At 39.9% G+C, this 19906-nt stretch overlaps 1 protein-coding gene across 4 annotated transcripts in view; it reads right to left on the bottom strand.

Annotated features, from left to right (window-relative positions):
* The window catches only part of gab1 (GRB2-associated binding protein 1), a 262884-nt gene that overhangs the window by 69534 nt on the left and 173444 nt on the right, over positions 1–19906 (bottom strand). The window lies entirely within an intron of this gene.

Here is a 19906-nt window from a genome sequence, read left to right on the forward strand (position 1 = left end):
GCAATGGACCCTCTGTTCCGGCAGGTGCCAGGTTCCTGATGGAGACTGTGTCCTCCCTGCCAGAGGAAGAAGACCAAACTTTTAATAAAAATAAGAAGACCAAAAATACCCAACAAAATAAAACAAACAACCCAAGAAGAAAACCAGAAGAGACAGAGGTAAAGGACACAGATCCTGGAGTGGCTTCAGAAGAAGAGGAGGAAGAACACAGAGAAATGGAAGATGAAGGGAAGGGCAAGTACATGGATATTTTTTTTAAGAATATATGGAAACAGTAAAAGAATGGCAGACACAAAAATTAAGTGAAACAAAAAGAAGAATAAAAAGTACAGAAGAAAAAGTGAATAGATTAGAGAGGATCATGACAGATATTGGAAAAAGAGTAGACAAGGTGGAAGAATGAGAAACAGCCATAGAAATGGAAGTAGATGACTTAAAAAAGAAATTGGAAGAATTGATAAAAAAAAGTTAAAGAAGCACAGGAGCTGTTAGCTCAGAAGATAGATATAATGGAAAATTATATAGAAGAAACAATATAAAGATAGTGGGCCTTAAGGAAGACGAAGAAGGCAAAAATATGAAAGAATTTATAAAAGAATGGATCCCCAGGGTCCAAGGAAGACCAGAATTACAGGAAGAAATGGAAATAGAAAGGGCACACAGAACATTAGCCCCTAAACCACAACCACAACAAAAACCAAGATCCATTCTAGTAAAATTCCTAACATATACAACAAGAGAAAATATATTGGAGAAGGCAATGAAAAAAAAAGAGAAGACAAAAAAAAACACTGGAATACAATGGTCAAAAAATTTTTTTCTATCCAGATATAAGTTTTGAACTCCTAAAGAAGAGGAAGGAGTTCAATGCAGCAAAAACGACCCTATGGAAAAAAGGTTATAAATTTATGTTAAAATACCCAGCGGTACTTAAAATAGTTATTCCGGGGCAGCAAAGCAAACTATTCTCGGATCCAGAAGAAGCACAAAAATTTGCAGAACACCTACAAAATAGACAGAGAGATGAAGAGATGTAACAAGAACAAAAATGACAACAAACTATATATATATAAATATATATATATATATATATATATATATATATATATAAAATAGAGTATAGGTAAGAACTAAGAGGGGAAAGAAAGGGAAGAAAGGAAGTAAGGAGGGAATTAAGAGAGTGACTTTTGTTATATATGAAGATTAAAATCTTTTCTGGGGGGCTGGGTGGGGAAGAATAACAGTCACTGCGAAATCAGTTGACGCTTGCGAGCGGATTCGCAAATCCAAATGGAGAGGGGAGATGTGGTTGCCCGACAAGGGACAAAGGGCAACTCAGAAAGGGGAGGGACTATTGGGGTTAAAGGAATTTTAGATATGAGAATAGTGGAAATATTTTATGTTTTAGAAATGTTGTCTTATCATGTGTTCAAAAAAAGAAAGCAGAAATGAATAAGAAGGGAAGGTGGTGATGAGGAAACGGAAAGGAAAGATAAACAAAGTATGAAATGACTATGTTGAACTATATGACTTTAAATATTAATGGAATACATAACCAAATCAAAAGGAAGAAACTGTTAAATTTACTGAAAAAATAAAAAATTGATATAGCATTCGTACAAGAAACACATCTAACTGAAGTGGAACACAAGAAATGAAAGAGAGATTGGATAGGACATGTAACAGCAGCATCATATAATTCAAAAGCCAGAGGAGTAGCTATATTAATCAATAAAAATGTACCAATCAAAATAGAAGAGGAAATAATAGATCCAGCAGGGAGATATGTAATGATAAAATGTCAGATATATTCAGAATTTTGGAATTTACTCAATGTATATTCACCTAATGAAGAAGATCAAAAATTTATGCAAGATATCTTTTTGAAGATAGCAGATACGCAAGGGAACATACTAATAGGAGGGGATTTTAACCTTAATTTGGACTCAAACATGGATAAAACTGGAAAAAAAACTAACAGAAAGAACAAAGTAACCAAATTTATAATTAAATCAATGCAAGAAATGCAACTTTTGGAATATGGAGGAAACAACACCCAAAGGAAAAGGAATATTCATATTATTCGGGTAGACATAAAACATACTCAAGAATAGACCTATTCCTGTTATCAGCACACATTCAAGGGAGAGTTAGGAAAACGGAATATAAAGCTAGACTATTATCGGACCACTCACCCTGTTATTGGCAATAGAGCTAGAGGACATCCCACCAAGAATGTATAGATGGAGTTTAAACTCCATGCTACTTAAAAGACAGGATTTTAGAGAATTCATTGAATGACAAATTAAAATGTACTTTGAAATAAATATGGAATCAGTGAAAGATAAGTTTATATTGTGGGACGCAATGAAAGCGTTCATCAGAGAGCAAATAATAAGTTATGTAACTAAGATTAAAGAAGGACTACAATCGGGAAACAGAACTATTGGAAAGGGAAATAGCAAATATAGAAAAAGAATTAGCAATGAAGGAAGACAACTAAAAGAAGAGAATTGGCAGATAAAAAAATAAAATATGAAACACTACAAACATATAAGGTGGAGAAGAACATAATGAAGACAAAACAGAAATATTATGAACTAGGAGAAAAAACGCACAAAATTCTAGCGTGGCAGCTTAAGACAGAACAAACTAAAAGAATGGTATTGGCATTAAGGAAAAAGGACAAACAAATTACATATAATCCAACGGAGATCAATGAAAACTTCAGGGAATTCTACGAGCAACTATATCAAACTGAAAACGAAGGGAAAGAAGACAAAATAGATGAATTTCTAACTAAAATTGAACTACCGAAATTACAAACAGAGGAGCAAAATAAATTAATAAAACCATTTGAAATAGAAGAATTACAGGAGATATTAAAAACACTACCGAACAATAAAACACCAGGAGAGGATGGATTCCCAATAGAATTCTATAAAACATTTAAAGACTTATTAATTCCTCCTCTCCTGGAAGTAATCAACCAGATTGATAAAACACAAAGCATACCAGATTCATGCAAAACAGCAATAATTACAGTAATACCAAAGACAGGGAAAGATCCACTTGCACCACCGTCATATAGACCAATATCTCTACTTAACACAGATTATAAGATAATAGCTAAACTATTAGCAAACAGATTTGCCGACTATGTACCAAAAATAGTAAATCTAGACCAAACTGGATTTATTAAAAAAAGACGAACAACAGACAATAACTTAATTCATGCAGTAGAAAGAAATAAAACTCCAACACTAACGGTTGCTTTAGACGCAGAGAAGGCCTTTGACAGAGTAGAATGGAATTATTTATTCAAAGTACTACAAAAATTCAGCCTACCAGAGAAATATATTAATTGGATTAAAGCACTATATAAGGGGCCATTGGCGAAAGTGACAGTAAATGGATATATATCAAAACAATTTAACTTAAGCAGATCAACAAGGCAAGGATGTCCACTATCTCCCTCACTGTTCGCGTTAGCTATAGAACCACTAGCAGAGCTGATAAGAACAGAAAATAAGAGGGATAAAAATAAAAGAGAAGGAATATAAAATCAGTCTCTTTGCAGATGACGTTATAATATACTTAACAAAACCAGAAATATCAATAAAAGAATTACATAGGAAATTGAAGAAATATGGAGAAGTATCGAGGTACAAGATCAACGCAAATAAAAGTGAAGCAATGCCAATGAATAATGCGGATTTCACAAAGTTTAAGAAAGAATCGCCATTTAGATGGCAAACACAAGCAATGCGATACCTAGGTGTCTTCTTTGGCTTGGCTTCGCGGACGAAGATTTATGGAGAGGGTAAATGTCCACGCCAGCTGCAGGCTCGTTTGTGGCTGACAAGTCCGATGCGGGACAGGCAGACACGGTTGCAGCGGTTGCAGGGGAAAATTGGTTGGTTGGGGTTGGGTGTTGGGTTTTTCCTCCTTTGTCTCTTGTCAGTGAGGTGGGCTCTGCGGTCTTCTTCAAAGGAGGTTGCTGCCCGCCGAACTGTGAGGCGCCGAGATGCACGGTTTGAGGCGATATCAGCCCACTGGCGGTGGTCAATGTGGCAGGCACCAAGAGATTTCTTTAGGCAGTCCTTGTACCTTTTCTTTGGTGCACCTCTGTCACGGTGGCCAGTGGAGAGCTCGCCAAATAACACGATCTTGGGAAGGCGATGGTCCTCCATTCTGGAGACGTGACCCACCCAGCGCAGCTGGATCTTCAGCAGCGTGGATTCGATGCTGTCGACCTCTGCCATCTCGAGTACTTCGACGTTAGGGATGAAAGCGCTCCAATGAATGTTGAGGATGGAGCGGAGACAACGCTGGTGGAAGCATTCTAGGAGCCGTAGGTGATGCCGGTAGAGGACCCATGATTCAGAGCCGAACAGGAGTGTGGGTATGACAACGGCTCTGTATACGCTTATCTTTGTGAGGTTTTTCAGTTGGTTGTTTTTCCAGACTCTTTTGTGTAGTCTTCCAAAGGCGCTATTTGCCTTGTCGAGTCTGCTGTCTAACTCGTTGTCGATCCTTGCATCTGATGAAATGGTGCAGCCGAGATAGGTAAACTGGTTGACCGTTTTGAGTTTTGTGTGCCCGATGGAGATGTGGGGGGGCTGGTAGTCATGGTGGGGAGCTGGCTGATGGAGGACCTCAGTTTTCTTCAGGCTGACTTCCAGGCCAAACATTTTGGCAGTTTCCGCAAAACAGGACATCAAGCGCTGAAGAGCTAGCTCTGCATGGGCAACTAAAGCGGCATCGTCTGCAAAGAGTAGTTCACGGACAAGTTTCTCTTGTGTCTTGATGTGAGCTTGTAGGCGCCTCAGATTGAAGAGACTGCCATCCGTGCGGTACCGGATGTAAACAGCGTCTTCATTGTTGAGGTCTTTCATGGCTTGGTTCAGCATCATGCTGAAGAAGATTGAAAAGAGGGTTGGTGCGAGAACACAGCCTTGCTTCATGCCATTGTTAATGGAGAAGGGTTCAGAGAGCTCATTGCTGTATCTGACCCGACCTTGTTGGTTTTCGTGCAGTTGGATAACCATGTTGAGGAAATTTGGGGGGCATCCGATGCGCTCTAGTATTTGCCAAAGCCCTTTCCTGCTCATGGTGTCGAAGGCTTTGTTGAGGAAAACAAAGGTGGTGTAGAGTCCTTTGTTTTGTTCTCTGCACTTTTCTTGGAGCTGTCTGAGGGCAAAGACCATGTCAGTAGTTCCTCTGTTTGCGCGAAAGCCGCACTGTGATTCTGGGAGAATATTCTCAGCGACACTAGGTATTATTCTATTTAGGAGAATCCTAGCGAAGGTTTTGCCTGCAATGGAGAGCAGCGTGATTCCCCTGTAGTTTGAGCAGTCTGATTTCTCGCCTTTGTTTTTGTACAGGGTGATGTTGTATACCTAGGTATACAACTAAATAAAAACCTCAGCCATCTATATAAACTCAATTACCATCCATTAATGAAAAAATTACAAGACGGCTTAGAGCATTGGAAAGACTTACCACTAACACTGATAGGAAGGATAAACTGTACTAAAATGAATATTTTTCCAAGGATACAATACCTATTTCAGTCATTACCAATACACCTAACAGAGAAATTCTTCAAGGAGTTAAAGAAAATAATAAGGAAATTCTTATGGAAAGGGGGGAAACCGAGGATAGCACTAGATAAATTAACAGAATAGTACAAACAAGGAGGCTTACAACTACGAAATTTTAAGAATTATTATAGAGCCTCACAATTAAGATACCTATCAGATTTTTATCAAACAAGGGAAAAACCAGATTGGACCAGATTAGAACTAGATAAAATAGGGGAGAAGATACCTGAACATATACTATATAAATGGGATGAAAAAATGGTGCAACGTAGGAATTCACCGGTATTGCATCATCTGCTCAACATTTGGAAGAAGATTCATGTAGAAAGGAATAAAACAAATTACCAACTACCAAAACTAATATTGACGCAAAATCAGATAATCCCTTTCACAATAGATAACCTTTCCTTTAGAGAACAGGAGAGAAAAGGGATCAAAAGAATAGAAAATTGTTTTTCGGGAAATAAATTATTAACCTTTGAATAAATGAAGGATAAATATAATATAACTCACGATACAATGTTTGCATACTACCAACTGAAAACCTTCTTGAAGGACAAATTGGGAAACAGTCTGAGGTTACCAGAAGGAAGCAATTTTGAATATGTGATTACAGACACAATGATAATTAAAAAATTTGTAACAAACATGTATATCAAACTGCAAGAAAAGAAGAACGAGGAAACAAACGGTAAACCTAAACAAAAATGGGAACAAGATCTAAACATAAAGATAAAGAATGAAACATGGGAGAAGCTATGCTCCGGAACTATGAGAAATACAATAAACATGAGGTTACGCATGATACAATATAACTGGATACACAGGCTATACATCACACCTCAAAAGTTAAATAAATGGGACCCAACAGTATCTGACAGATGTTTTCGCTGTAAAAAGGAAATGGGAACAACAATTCATGCAATTTGGACATGTGAGAAAGTAGAAAAATTTTGGGAAGATCTAAACCAGATATTAAATAAAATCACAAAAAGCAATATACCAAAAAACCCAGAGATCTTCCTCCTAAGTAATATAAGAAACAAAGAATTTGGACTCAATTTGGATGGAGCACAAAAAAGATTTGTTATGATAGCCCTAGCTGTAGCAAAAAAATGTATTATGTCAACCTGGAAATTAGAAGACAACTTGAGAATACAACAATGGTATATAGAAATGAATAAATGTATTCCATTAGAAAAAATAACATATAATTTAAGAAATAACATTACAATATTCGAACAAATATGGGAGCCATACATGAAACACAATAGAGAAATCCCACCATGGACTTCCACCACCTAAAATGACAGAAGGAGAAGATAATGAAAAGAACTGACTCAGTAAAATTTCTTGTTTATTTTTATTAAGTGACAACATTGTTTAACGGGTTTAATGTATTTTATAGATTGAACTTCAAATAAATGGGGAAGGGGGTGAGGGAGGAAGGGAAGGGAGGGGGAAAAAGGGGGAGAAAATGACACTGTATATATTTAAGAAGTAAAATGTCTATGTATCTTGGTCAATATGGTTTATAGTGTGAAAAATAAAAACATTTTAAAAAAAGTATATACAAATGAAATTTACAGAATTCTCCCCTTCAAATGACAGATGCACTATACAATGTTGTTGAACACGCATAGAATGCGAATGAGATGCAAAGAATACGTGATAATTAGAAGGATACATCTTCAGATTGTATTTTTCCCACAGTCTGTGAGTCCATGAAGCTTTCAGTAGAGCCCATGTCGATTAGGCATTTAGTGGAACGTCCGTTTACCTTCACAGTCACTATGGAGTTGCTGAGCTTGTGAGGTCGTTCTGATCTAGAACCATTGAGGCTAGGACCCCGGGGACTCCATACTCATCACTCGAGCGCTGTGTTGCCTTGTGTGGGTAAGATGGCGTCGACCTTCTGGCGTAGCAAGATGACCGCCTTCCTTCCTCCTCTGACGATGATGGCACTGTTTGAATTTGGGTCGTGGCAAGATGGCCGCCCAGCCTCTTCGCGTTGTTTCCTCCCTGCCACCCTCTGTCAGCGTGTGGCACAGAAAGTGGGTTCAGGTGAATTCGGGGCAGATGGCTTGGGGTTGGAATTGGATCTGGGAGCGGTGCAGGGCACAGGCTTCCCTCGCACAGCAAACCCTGGAACACACTGATTCTTTAGCCGGGCAACAAGATCGGAGATGCTGGCTCTTGCTGCAGAAAAAGCACACCCTAGCATAGGAAGCGACAGCCGTTACGGCTGGGGTAGTGGGAGCAGCTGGTCCTTGAATGGGGTCACCTGGGTGGGCGAGCTGGCTGGCTTCGAGGTTGCTTGTCTCAAGATTGGCCTGTTCCAATGATTTGGCCAGTTTGTTGTGGCTAGCCAGATCCTTCTTTCCCAACTAAAGCAGTCGTTGCCTCATGTACGTTGAGCAGACCCCTGCGACTAGAGTGTCTCGGATCTGTTCTTCCTTATGAATGTGGCCTGTAACCGCTTTGTACCTGCACTTCTTGGCAAGCATCCAGATGGTAGTCCACAGATCCAGCAGGTAGTCGTTGATGGTTTCTCCTGGCCACTGGCGACGTAGAGCGAGTCGATGCCTCACTAGGACTTCTCAGCCGCGGTGGGGGACAGAGAGTTTATCAATAGCATACCTGGCTTGAGTAGTGCTTCCATTGTTTAGGGAATAAGCTAATATAATTGTAGCATGAATAAAAGCTCTCACGACTGGAGGGAGAACAAACGCTTATAACTATGGGTAGTTTCACAGTAGGCTTCAGAAGTGTTCTGGGTTTAGGCAGGAAACCAAGGTTATATGTGAGCAGATGGGGGCTGGAGCCGGGAGGTGGGGCCAGTTCACTGCAAACTGTGCTGATTTTTATCGAAAGGAGGGGGGAGAAAGGAAGAGGAAGGCAATTCAAATGATGGTAACACGGCATTTGTTGGCTCACAAAAAGTAGCAAGTTGTAGGATGATTCAGGAATTGTAGAAAAATGTGCAGCAAAGTTACATATGAATAAAGGCTTGCAGAGAAATGAGTATTTGGCAGAGCAGCTACTTAATACTCATTTTCACCCCTTTGTCAAAGTCACCTGAAATCTGCAATAAAAATTAAACAAAAGTGAGAAGGAAGTAGAAGCAAGAAAGTTTAGGCAGAGAGAACCACAAAATGCTGTAAAGACATTGTCCAGCAAGGACAAATTTCAGCATTGCTCACATTAAACAGCTTGCACCATTTACTGCAATGGAATACTCAAAAGCTATTGGCATTGACTGAAACAGAGCCTATCAAATTCATAAATACCTGACGGAGGTGGCAGTAATCAGATAAATTCCACACAAAAAAAACATGGTAAGAATAGAGGTTGGCCAGGACAACTTTCACATCTATTTAACTTTAAAGACTCAATGTTTCGGGGATAGTACAGGTGGCAGTCATTTCCGTACACTTGGTTGCTGTGGAAAAAGATTGTCCATGTTATTCTCAACATGTCATGGCTAAGGTTGGAGTACTCACCCTGAGGACTGAGAGAACCTGGATCTTTCATACAATAATGATCTAACACTTCAATTATTTAAAAACATAAGAATGAATAAAATATTGTACATTAGGACCCTGAATTACCTTAAATTTTTATTAACATTAACTTGTACACAATTTTCATTGAATCCAAAATAGCCACTGGAATTAAATAAATGACCAGCAATAGCATAATCCAAGATACCAGCAAGCTAAAGTAACATACACAGGAATTAAAAACCCACAAATGCTGGAGAAACTCAGCAGATCACGCAGTGCCAACAGGATGTAAAGATAGAGAACCAATGTTTCGGGCCTGAGCCCTTCTTCATAGTGTTATGAACGCTACGTGACCTGCTGGGTTCCTCAATCCACAGTATCTGCAGACTTCTAACTGGTTTGCAAGTACTGTCACCACATTTTGGCTATTCATTTTTTTTCTGCAATCTCAAATGCAACAATAGATTAATAGGTTACAGGCCAATGTTATTGTTCAAAAGATGAATGATGTTTTCAATTAACCAATACCCAGAGCAGTGAAGCTGCAGTTTATGAATACAATTTTAAGAGGTTCATTAACTCAGAGCAATGGGGTAATCCAGCAAAAACAAGTGAAAGATAATTTTAATCTACGAATAGATCCACAATCAGGCATCCTTTTATTTGGAGTCAGCGGTGTATTTTCAGATAATAACTCATCTCCCAAATCACTACATTTGATTTGTAAAAGCAGACATTTGTCAATTTCAATAACTAGTTCAGTTAGTTGCACTTTCAGAAGTCTGTGAAAGTCTCACTATATCTCTTGAGCATGAAATCCTTGCTGAAATTTAAAACACAGTACTTAGCATTCTAACATTGAAGTTTGCTTTGGGAAAATATTAAATGCAGTCTTATGATACCTCTCTAGGCAGGTAGATGATTCCATGGCAGTATTCAAAGAGAAGGCTGTTCAAGAAATGACCTCAGTTGACCGAACTAAAATCAGATCTGCTAGTAAACAAACTTATTTAATGGCTCGGCCATGTGGTCTGCATTATGACAACAAGCATGTTTAATTCTAAAAAACCCAAAGGTTCTGCAATATCTTTGGACATCCTGAAGGCCTTAAAAGTGTATAAATAGCCAGTATGTGAATAGCCTTAGTTGCCCATTCAGAGCCAGCTCTTCAGCGCTTGACGTCCTGCTTTGCGGAAACTGCCAAAATGTTTGGCCTGGAAGTCAGCCTGAAGAAAACTGAGGTCCTCCATCAGCCAGCTCCCTACCATGACTACCAGCCCCCCCACATCTCCATCGGGCACACAAAACTCAAAACGGTCAACCAGTTTACCTATCTCGGCTGCACCATTTCATCAGATGCAAGGATCGACAATGAGATAGACAACAGACTCGCCAAGGCAAATAGCGCCTTTGGAAGACTACACAAAAGAGTCTGGAAAAACAACCAACTGAAAAACCTCACAAAGATAAGCGTATACAGAGCCGTTGTCATACCCACACTCCTGTTCGGCTCCGAAACATCGGTCATCTACCGGCACCACCTACGGCTCCTAGAACGCTTCCACCAGCGTTGTCTCCGCTCCATCCTCAACATCCATTGGAGCGCTTACACCCCTAACGTCGAAGTACTCGAGATGGCAGAGGTCGACAGCATCGAGTCCACGCTGGTGAAGATCCAGCTGCGCTGGATGGGTCACGTCTCCAGAATGGAGGACCATCGCCTTCCCAAGATCGTGTTATATGGCGAGCTCTCCACTGGCCACCGTGACAGAGATGCACCAAAGAAAAGGTACAAGGACTGCCTAAAGAAATCTCTTGGTGCCTGCCACATTGACCACCGCCAGTGGGCTGATAACGCCTCAAACCGTGCATCTTGGCGCCTCACAGTTTGGCGGGCAGCAACCTCCTTTGAAGAAGACCGCAGAGCCCACCTCACGAACAAAAGGCAAAGGAGGAAAAACCCAACACCCAACCCCAACCAACCAATTTTCCCTTGCAACTGCTGCAATCGTGTCTGCCTGTCCCGCATCGGACTTGTCAGCCACAAACGAGCCTGCAGCTGACGTGGACTTTTTACCCCCTCCATAAATCTTCGTCCGCGAATCCAAGCCAAAGAAAAAGAAGAATAGCCTTAAGCACATGAGAAAAAAAAGCTCAACTTTAACAGCCAATGGATACATTTTGTAGGCAAACTAAATGCAGTAATGTGTCATGTTCCAGATCACACCATCAGCAGCTTTTCTCTTCCTACAAAATACTTACTTTCCTACTAATAAAGCAGTGAGCCCATATAACCCAGGGGTGAGATAAAAGACAATACAGTAAAATACACTGTGGAATGACTAGTGTTCATCTGAGGGCATATGATCTACTTCTACACTAAAAAGGGGTCATGAGACATGACCCGTGCTGTATGTCTAAATTTTAAAAATATATAAATATTAAATAACAGATGATGCTGCTGCCCAGGAACCTGCAGTGTCTTCTGCCTCCTTGCTACTGTATGGGCAACCTGATACCGATTTCACGACGATTACTCCCATGGCTTGCTTTGCAGAGGCTTCCTGTCAAACCTGGCATTGGATGGCCTGAGCAAATGGAGCTCCAGGCCAGGGACTGAAGGGTGATTCTGGAAACTGGCAGCAGCTGTTCTACGTTGACTACTCATCACCAGATGCCTTCGCCCATCCCATTGATTGGCCAGACAGGTCTCCGCAGTAGAGATTTCTCTATGACAAGTGACTTTTGGGAAGAGCTGCAAGGATTCTCACCAGGTTCCAATCATGTGCTGGGTACATACCTGAGAGTTTGGACTGCAGCTCAAGGCAAGACAGCACATTTGATTGGCACATTAGACATTTGGAGCCACCATCTCCCTTCAGGGAGATCATTTTCACAATGAAAATGTCTACCCTATCATGATCTGTGACACTAATATGGGATGAATAAGATGGATCCAGAACAGATATAGCACCTCAAAACTCATTATTCATTGAAACAGAGTCTAGGGAAGTGAGGCATTATGCATTGATGTCATGGAACCTATGCAGATTAATGAGGAAAGGGTAGGTACATACACTCTTAATCCAAATAAGGATGGATAAATCCCTAGGGCCTGACAAGATATTCCCTCAGACATTGAGGGAGGCTAGTGTAAAAATTGCAGGGGCCCTGGCAGAGATATTTAAAATGCCCTTAGCACCAGGTGAGGTGGCAGAGGATTGGAAGGTAGCTCATGCTGCATTGTTAGGCAGATAAGCTATTTTATTGAAATGGAAAGGAGAAGCACCCCCTACTCATATGCAATAGATATATGATGTAATGTCCTATTTAAATTTAGAGGAAATCAAATATAATATTAGAGAAAGTTTCAATTTATGAAGTTATGGGGCCCATTCTTAGAATTTCTTTTTAATTGTAAGAGTCAGTTAAGTATTATATGTTCCGGTAATTCTTTGTCTGTTCTCTGGGGGTCATCAGTGATTCCACATCATTATTGATCTAAAAAAAAGGTAACCTTGATTCAAGGGAGGAGATTAGATTAGTTTCGTTTTAGTCCTGTAGGTTTTTTCCTTTTTAAAAAAAAATCCTTATTATTTTAATATAACCGTCTAATAATGGGTCTGACATGGCTGCTTTCATTTTGTTTATCACTAGATGGAGTTATTACAAGTAATTATTAGTACTTTTATCTCCCTCCCTTTGGTATGTATTTGCCTCTATACAATCATCATTTATTATGTATGCTTATTATGTTAAACTCAATAAAAATATATTAAAAAGTTAGTTCATGTAGTTTAGTTGTTTAAAAAAAAAGGCTCTAAAAATAACTCTGGAAATGATAAGCTAGTGAGCCTGATGCCAGTAGAGGGTAAGTTATTGGAAAGTGTTCCAAGAGATCAGATACACAAGTATTTGAATAACAAGAAACTGATTAGGGATAGTCAACATGGCTTTGAGCGTGGAAGGTCATGTTTAACCAATCTTAAGAGTTTTTCCAAGGAGGTTACCAGGAAAGCTGATGAAGGGAAGTCCACTTGGACTTTAGTAAGGCCTTTGAAAAGATCCCACAGGAGTGGTTAGTCAGAAAGGTTCAGTCGCTTTATATTCATGGTGAGGTAGTAAATTGGATTCAGTATTTGCCTCCATAGTATTATGAGCAGAGACAGAAGTAGAATTAGTATTAAGTAATAGGGATATAAAGAAATTAATTTCAGAGATGTATAAATTATTACAAAAAGCTCAAAAAGGAGTTCATAAATAAAGACATAAATGGGAGGTGGATTTAAATAAGCAAATAAATGAACGTGGATGGATTCAGATATGTAGAGAGAGTATGAAAAGTACAATAAACGTGAGATATTGGTTAGTTCAATATAATTTTATTTATCAGTTACGGTGAACACCGCAAAAGTTACATAATATGAATTATGTTTATTTAGATTTGTGTTTTAGATGTGGGCAAGAAGTTTGTACTTTTTTTCCATTCGACTTGGCAGTGTTCCACAATCGACTTGGCAGTGTTCCACAATTAAACCTTTTTGGCTTGATTTGGGTAATTTATTAGAACGAATAACTGGAGTTAGATTCCCACAGGATCCAATGTTATTTTTACTGCGAGTTGTTAGAGGGATTAAACCCAGATAAAACTGAACATGTATCAAGTAAAATTTGCTCAAATTGCTTTGGCAATAGCTACAAAATGTATTGCTATAACTTTGGAATGGATAGATGGCATGCAGACGTTTGGAGTTGTATTCCACTTGAGAAAATTACTTACAATTTAAGAGGTAATTTTTTTGTGAAATATGGAGCCCATATTTACAAACTGTTGGTATTAAATTTTAGATGAATCTCAAACATTCATTCCCTTTCTCCTGTTGGTCTCTATGAATGTATCTTTAAAAGTATTGAAAAGTGAAGTGCTCCTCTTGTGGTTTTCTCGTCCCTTTTCTTTTTTTTAAAAAGTGTAGGGGGTTGAGAGGGTTTTTCTTTCTTTTTTAAAAAACTTTTTTAATATATAAAATACCACATGTATTTGGATTAAGTATGAAATATTGTGATATGTCTGTTAAGTGGTTATATATTAAATAAAATATTAAAAAAGCATTTGCTACCATAATCTTCTGGTACGATTATGAAGAAGCCAGAGAGTAGTGGTGGACGTTGCTTCTCAGATTGGAGGTCTGTGATTAGTGGTGTGCCTCAGGAATCAGTGCTGGGACCATTTTTGTTTGTGATCTGTATCAATAATCTGGATGATAATGTATTAAATTGGTTTAGCAAGTTTGTAGATGACCAAAAAATTGGAGGTGTGGACAGCGAGGAAGGTTTTCAAAGTTTGCAGAGAGATTTGGACCAGCTGGAAAAGTGGGGTGCAAAATTGCAGATGAAATTTAACGCAGACAAGTGTGAAGTGTTGCATTTTGGAAGGACAAACCAAGGTAGGACATACATGGTAAATGGTAGAGCACTGAGGAGTGCAGCAGAACAGAGGGATCTAGGAATACACGTACAGGTTGAACCTATATTATCCAGTGCGTTGTGGTCCAGCAACTCTCGTGGTCTGGCAAGTTTTTAATCTGCTGCCGATAGTACAAACTCCTTTCAGACAGTGCGGGATTCAAACCTCAGCCCCAATCTCTGACACTGTAAAAGGAATGTGCTAATTGGGATTTGATTTGTGATACATTTGATCCTTTTAGCTCAGAAGAGGGTCTGATCAAGGCACCTTCCGCACCTTTGACAGCTATTTCCTATGCATTTTCTATTTTCCAGCATTTTCTGTTGACCGGCAATGGCCAGGTCCCAACATCGTCAGATTAAAGAGGTTCAACCTGTACATGATTCCCTGAAAGTTGCGTCAGAGGTAAAGAGAATTTTGGGCACATTGGCCTTCATAAATCAAGGTATTGAGTATGGGAGTTGGGATGTTATGGTAAAGTTGTATAAGTTGGTCAAGTCATATTTGGAGTACCGTGTGCATTTTTGGTCACCTAACTACAGGAAAGATATCAATAAGATAGACAGAGTGCAGTTACTAAGATGTTGCTGGGATTTTAGGAACTGAGCTACAGGTAAAGGTTAAACAGGTTAGGACTTTATTCCCTGGAGCATAGAAGAATGAGGAGAGATTTGATAAAGTTATGCAAAATTATGTGTAGACAAAGTAAACGTAAATGGACTTTTTTCACTTAGGTTAGGTGAGATACAAACCAGAGGAAATGAGTTAAGGGTGAAAGGGTAAAAGTTTAAGAGGACCATCAGGGGAAACCTTTTTACAGAGAGTAGTGAAACAAGCTGCCAGCTGAAGTAGTGAATGCAGGGTCAAATTTAACATTTAAGAAAATTTTGACAGGTACATGGATGAGAGGAGAATGGAGGGCTATGGACTGGATGCAGGTCAGTGGGACCAGGTAGAATAGTCGTTTGGCACAGACCATAAGGGCTGACGGGCATGCTTCAGTGCTGTAATGTTCTATGGTTGAGAAGAGGGTATGACCCCACAGGATAGTGACCACAGTAGTGGACCAGCAAGGGGCTCAGCAGCTGAGGGACCCATTCAGAATGCGGGTGACTTGCCACCCAATTTACATCCCATTAACGTACACCCTGGTATGTTTTGAACAGTGGGAGGAAACCGGATCCACTGGAGAAAACCAACGCAGACACGGGGAGAACATAAAAACTCTTTATAAACAGCACAGTAAACTCCTTTCTATTGAATTCCTCTGGAATTCTAATAATTGTACTGTGCCCTTGCTTTTTATTTAAATTGTGCACTGGGACATCCAGGTCCCTCTGTACCTCAGAGCTCAGCAGTCCCTCAACATTTAAATACTATGCCTCTCCACTTGTGTTGACAAAATGGACAACTTCAAATAACATCGGTTTCCCTCTATCACCATCAACCCGGCCCTCACCCGCATACCCTCCATTTCCCACACATCTGCCCTGGCCTCCTCTGCGCCCAAATGCAACAAGGACAGGATTCCCCTTGTCCTCACCTACCACCCCACCAACCTCCACATTCAACATTTCATTCTCCACCGACTACATGATTACATCACCAGACACATCTTCCGCTCTCCTCCTTTCACAGGGAATGCTCCTTGTGTGGCTCCTTTGTCCACTCCTCCCTCCTTGGCATCTAGCCCTGTGACTGCAGGAGGTGTTTCACCTGGACCCACACCTCCTTCATCACCAGCATTCAGGGCCCCAAACAATCCTTCCAAGTGAAGCAACACCTTGCTTGTGAATCTGCAGGAGCCATCCACTGCACTTGGTACACGCACGATGTGTTCTCCTCTACATCGGAAAAATTGGATGTGGACTGGGAGATAGCTTCGCTGAGCACCTTGACTCTGTCCACCACAGGATGGTGGACACCCATTTCAATTCTCCATCCTATTCCCTTGCCAACATGTCTGTCCAATTGTCTGGCAGTGACTGAGACCACTTGCAAATTGAAGGAACAACACCTCATATTCTGTCTGGGCACCCTCCAAACGAATGGCATTAACATCAACTTTCCAAGTTTCTGATAGCCCTCGCACCCCATCTTTACTTACATCTCCTTTCCTCTAGCTATCTCTCTCTTCCCTTTTCCTTCTGAGTCGTTTCACAGAACCAAAAAACAACCCCCCTCTCCCCCAATCAATTCTCACCTTTCCTTGGTCATGTTATATCCATTTAACACCTTCTGTCTGTCTGCTTCTCCTCCCGTTCTTCCCTTTTCACCAGTCTTTTAAAACAGATGCTTGTCTGTCTTTCGTTCATACCTCGAGAAAGGGCACAGGCCTGAAACAACTTTACCTCCTGTAGATGCAGCGAGACCTGCTGAGTTCCTCCAGCGTTTTGTGTTTCGACTACAACCACAGCATCAACAGACTTTCGAGTTTAACCCCAACTTCACTTCCTCGTATAACTCTCTATTTGCTACATCTTTGCCCAGTCTCATAACCTATCCTTAACCCTCCTGTACCCCCTCAAATCCTTTTCATGGTTTGTTCTTTTAGTTGTATGCTGTATGTATCCTGCATCATCAGCTAAACAGTTGGTTTTTTTATAAAAGTTATTTCTATAACTCGTTAACAAATCACTACAATTAGAAATTTTGGACTAACTATATTGGAGATGAAAGCGACATGGAGAGTTATTCCCAGTGGGCCATTCATCCTGATTAGGAATAATCACGCTAGATTAAGTGGGAGAAATTTGTCTCTCAGTTGTTCAAGTACGAGGTCAATTCTCAGCAGTACACTACTGCAGATCACACTCCATAAAATGTGTCCACATTACTGTCTCTGTACTGTCTCAAAATTCCATACAACTACATTGCTGTTGAACATTGACCCTCAATGCACAAAGCTTTCTGCCAATGGAGAATGAATAAATAGAACTTTAGCCCCTTCTGCACCTGTTTCCAGATACCAACTTTGATGTTTTGCTATTGGAGGTTATTTTAAGACCAAGGAATAAACATAATTTAACATGAACAGTTCTGAGTCATCTTTTTTAAAACTTTCTGCCACTGTCCTTGCCTTCTCAAAATCTTAAATTCACACAGAATAGATCATTTGGCCTAATTTTCTGCTGAACCCTTTCTTCGTGCAAAACAAGATTTGGAATGACAGTGAGAAAAAAAAGGCCAAGTATGACAAATGTTGAGTTGTTTTATCAGTTAGAAAGCTCACAGATTCTTTCCTAATCGGCAAAGATGTAAGGGTTTAGGTGAAAGGTATAGAGATCATTTAATCATTTTTGTCAGAGAAGAGGCACGACCAAAGTAGCAATGAAATGCACTTAATTATAAACCACTTAGGCAAGGGAAAATTTGAGTGAACTTGAAGTAGATAAAGACATGGCTGGGGCATTGCTGAACCATGCTAGAACCGGGCAAATCATTAACAGGGCTGTGGACCAGGCTTTGAGTTAAATAGTAAGGGGTTGGGTTCAACAGATTGGAGACATATAGATAAAGCAGAAGGGAAGGAGAGCATAGGTGAGCTGAAGTCTCCAGAATAAAAATAGGACAGAAACTCAGAAAGGGACAAGAATTTAACCTCAAATGTGGGCACAGAATGAAAGGTAGATAAAACCATAAGACATAGGGGCAGAAATAGGCTACTCAGCACATCAAGTCTGCTTGACTAATCAATCATGAGTGCATTCATTTTCCCCACTCAGCTCTACTGCCTGCCCCTATCTCCCCATAACCTTTCATGCCATTGCTAATTAAGAATCTATCAGTCTTTGCCTTCAATACACCCATTGACTTTACCACCACAACCACTTGTGGCAACAAATTCCACATATTTACAACCCTTTGGCTGAAGAAATCCTTCCACATTTGTTCAATCCTCTTGTCCTAGACTCTCCCACCATGGGAAACAATGTTTCTACATCTACTCTTGTCTACACCTTTCAACACTCAAAATGTTTCCAAGAGATCCTGTCTCATTCTCCCAAATTCCAACGATTAAGCTTAAAGCGAAGTTGAAAGCTGGCAGGTACAACATTGTGGGCAGAGTCATGCTGAAAGAATATTGCAGCAGAGAGATGAACAACCAAGTATAGACATCCCACCCAAAAGATAGACAGATGGGCAGAGAGGGTGGGGTGGCGATAAGAGACATAAGATCTGAAGATGTAGAACTCTTGCTGGTAAATATAAGAAAATAAAAGGATAAAAAGACTTGAATGGAAGTTACGAGCATGCCTCCAAATAGAAGTCGGGATGTGGTGTACAAATTACCACATGAAATAGAGAAGGCATGCAAAAAAGGCAATGTAATGATGGTCATGAGAGAGTTCAATATGCAGGTAGACTGGGAAGATGAGATTGGCACTGGACCCTATGTGAAGGAAATTGCAAATAATGCATACGAAATGGATTTTTTTAAAAAAAGATTGTGGTCAAGCTCACTAGGAAAAATGCAATTCAGGATTTGGTGTTGTGTATCAAACCAGATTTTATCAGGTAAAGGCAGTGATCATAACATGATAGAAATCTCCCTGCATTTGGAGAAGCTAAAAATCAGTTATATTATTACTACAGTTGAGTAAAAGTAAACCAGAGTCAAAGTTGGCTGGTAGGGAATCCCAGCAGGTATGATGGCAGAGCAGCAATGGCAGGAGTTTCTCGGAAATATTCATAAGACGTACGGTCATTTCATCCCAAAGAAGCAACAGTATTCTAAAGGGAGAATGAAGCAACCGTCACTGACAAGAGAAGTCAACGACAGCATAAAGGCAAAAGAGAGAGCATACATCACTGCAAAAATGAATTTAGAGGATAGAGAAGCTTTTAAAAATCAACAGAAGGCAAACTGAAAAAAGGTGGAGAAAAGATTAAATATAAAGGTAAGTTAATCAACAACATAAAAGGTGACACCTAAAGTTCAGATATATAAAGAGTAAAAGAGAAGCAAGAGTGGACATCAGACCAGTGGAAAATGATGCTGGAAAAGTGGTAATGGAGAAGAAAGAAATTGCAGATAAAGTGAATGGGTATTTTGCATTAGTCTTCAACATAGAACACATTAAATTCGAGAGAGTCACGGAGCACAGTGAGTGTAGTCATTATTACTAAGAGGAAGACACTTGGGAAACTGAAGGCGGATAAGTACTCAACTACCTCAAGATGGACTACACCCTCACCCCCCCTCCCTCTCCCCAGGGTTCTGACAGAGGTAGCTGAGTGGTGATCTTTCAAGAATCACTTGAGTCAGGAATGATTCCAGTGGATTGGAAAATTCCAGATGCCATTCCACTCTTTAAGAAGGGAGAGAG

Source organism: Narcine bancroftii, chromosome 3 (genome assembly GCF_036971445.1).
Source record: "Narcine bancroftii isolate sNarBan1 chromosome 3, sNarBan1.hap1, whole genome shotgun sequence".
In the NCBI taxonomy this organism is placed as follows: Eukaryota; Metazoa; Chordata; class Chondrichthyes; order Torpediniformes; family Narcinidae; genus Narcine; species Narcine bancroftii.